A 2,782-nucleotide genomic window follows, 5' to 3' on the forward strand; every position below is an offset into this window, starting at 1 on the left:
CGGGTCAATGCTGGCCAGCACCGAAATCGTTATCATTTACCAGTGTCAGTGGGAGGTAATGGGACTGCATCGTTTCCGGTACCTGGTTCGAGTAATTGGACACAGGTATATTTTAGACCATGGGATTAGTTGTGTTCTGATGGGATTGGTCTGTCTGCGGGACGCCGACACAAAGTGTGGGGTTAGAATGTAACCAGGCAAGGGCTTCGTTGGTTACGAGTGCCGTTTTAGTTCTGTTAGCCACCGTAGTCATGGTGATGCGCCGTTTCCTCCCCCCTCCCTTTTCTCACGCATCCGGTATGGTATTGTGAGCCTTACCAGCCACCATAGGGGGAGCATGGCGTTGTCTCCCCCCCTCCCCTCGCTGAAGCGCCAGGTGAATACAATCAGAGGTGCGCATTAGCTTTAGTATATACATGCACGCTGTGCTGAGTGTAGGGTTCGCTTCATTCTGCTGCGGTCTGTTGGGACTTGGGTGACAGTCATCGCATGGTGTGTTGGTGTACCGGTCTATGCAGGTTTCTCCCCTCCACTCATTTTGGTGTTTGTGGTGCATTAGCACAGAGATCTCAGAAACTGCTTAAACATTATAGCCGCTTGTGGTGGCTTTAATGCGGTTTATTGCTCCTGTAATCGAGTTGTGCCGGGACAGCGTCCACCAGCAGGTGTTCCAGTGGATTGGTGCAACAGCTGATAGGGTGTGAGCTTAGGTATAGCAGCAGTTAAAGGTTTCGTGTGAGCGTCGCCATTGACTGGTCCAGGTGGCGCCTACCGATTATAACGTGCAGACCTGGAAGCAGCTACCCTTCACCTTTTATTCCTTTAATAATAAACATTTTAATATCTGCATAGTGACATTGGAGCCGCTGCTGTTTTGCTGGGTGTTGTTACTTTTATTTGTTTGATTTGATGACAGCTTTATTTATGCTGTGTATTGTTTATTTGATTATTATTGTATTTAATTTTGTAGTGACCTTGGGTTCCATGTGAAGAATCTTTTAAGTAAATCTTCTTGTCTGAGGTTTATTATTATTATTATTATTATTTCTTTTGTTGCTACTTTTGGGGAATAGTATTGGCTGTGTGGTGTCTTATGATTTTAGTGGTCGGTGTAATTTTGAATGTCTAATGTTGTCTCTTTTTCTCATAGGACATCGGGATGTTCCTTTCCTGTCTGTTCACTCTCGGTGTGGCACCTTATTTGTTGTGGTGTGAGTTCACGTGCACTGCGCTATTGACTTGGTGTGTGGGTGTGTGAGTGTGTTGATAGCGAAGACTTTAGAATATAGACCAGTCTAGGCCACCTTTTTAATTGGATGCCCATAGCCAGGGTTAGTTCCTTGGAGCTCCTGTTCCTTAATTATATTCTTTTTGCTTCTTTTTTTTGTTCTGTGCTCATTTTAAATAGTATTAATAAACAAGTGGTTTTATAGATGTTTTTGTGAATAAATCTTCCTACTTACCTCAATCCATGTCTCTGAATATATTTCAAGCTTACCTGAGTGCTTAAGTGTTTATTTATATTTATATTTATATTCTTGGGGTGGAATCCCCCAAGTGGCGTTGTCGGGTTCTACATTACCACCACAGGTCACATAAACAATGTAAGAAAAACCACATAGGTGTGTTTGACTACACTTGTAGTGCAGCACAGATTAATTCTAGACTCTATAGAGCACAGACTCTCTTACTGAGATGATCTGATGCACCCTTGCTCTTCCCAGAATTCCCAGCAGCACCAGCTCAAAGACGATGTCCATAAAGTTGACGTGCTGGATCTGCAAGTAGAAGGAAAATAGATTTTCTTTTAGAATGGTCAGACTGTGGTTCTGACTGATGCCGTAGTCGCTATGGGTAACCGCATGAGTGGCATCCAGCAGTCGACACATATATCAGTAAATATGGTGCCAGTTTCAGACTGAGTCAAACTCACCCCGATCTGCGCCAGCTCCACTTCGGCCCACATCCGATTAGTCTGATTCTCCAGCATCTGTATCAGCCGGTCGTACCTTCGCTGGAAGACGCGCAGATCCTAGGAGAGAAACGCTCAAGACGTTGTTAAATCATTCATACATCGCTTGAATTATTTGATACATGTTTTGCTGTCGTGTTACCCTCTTTTTGCAGCCACCAGTACGAGTAAAGTCATTCTTCCCACCACACAGATGTAACTGTAGTTCGGAGGGTGACTGAAAACTATCTAAAGGAACCGAAACAGAGATATTAAAGTAAATAAGGAAGTAAGAGATGCTGGGAGTGAGGGAAAATTGACTTACATTAAAGGCTTGACGCAGTGCTGCTAGTTTATGGGTGAAGTTTTTGATTCCCTTCATTCTGCAGTAGTGACTGTGTAAACAGGAGTGTATCGTTTATTTATTAATAAATAATGTCATTAAAATAAGTTCATATTGCTCTAAAACTGCTGCAGTACTCACAATAAAGCAGGAACATTCCTTATTTCTATATGGCCGCTCTCAATATCCACCTGTAATATTAGATATTTAGTGCTTATTACAGTGCCACAGATCCTGAATTACTCTCAGGTAATAACACCATGTTTAGTTTTACCTCAGGGCTGGTGGGGAGCCCTGGGTTCTGGATTGTACAGCACGACTTCTGAGCCACAGGGAACCGTAACGACACAACGATTGTCACTAATGAGAACGCCTTGGCTTGACCAAAAAGTGTCTTCAGCCTGTAGAACATCATTTCATTCAATCATCAATTAATCATCAATATAATGCAATAACAAAATCAGTTCTGTATGAAGCTCACCTGAACA

General features: G+C 42.9%; 1 long non-coding RNA gene across 1 annotated transcript; it reads right to left on the reverse strand.

Annotated features, from left to right (window-relative positions):
• Positions 1 to 1,604: 1,604 nt before the first annotated feature.
• On the reverse strand, positions 1,605 to 2,198 carry LOC134326561 (uncharacterized). The gene is made up of 3 exons (XR_010014531.1): positions 2,115 to 2,198; positions 1,934 to 2,032; positions 1,605 to 1,778 (listed from the first exon to the last, which is right to left on the reverse strand). It is a non-coding gene; the product is annotated as an uncharacterized LOC134326561 (long non-coding RNA).
• Between the last annotated feature and the right edge of the window lie 584 nt (positions 2,199 to 2,782).

The sequence above is a fragment of the Trichomycterus rosablanca genome, chromosome 14, assembly GCF_030014385.1.
Source record: "Trichomycterus rosablanca isolate fTriRos1 chromosome 14, fTriRos1.hap1, whole genome shotgun sequence".
In the NCBI taxonomy this organism is placed as follows: domain Eukaryota; kingdom Metazoa; phylum Chordata; class Actinopteri; order Siluriformes; family Trichomycteridae; genus Trichomycterus; species Trichomycterus rosablanca.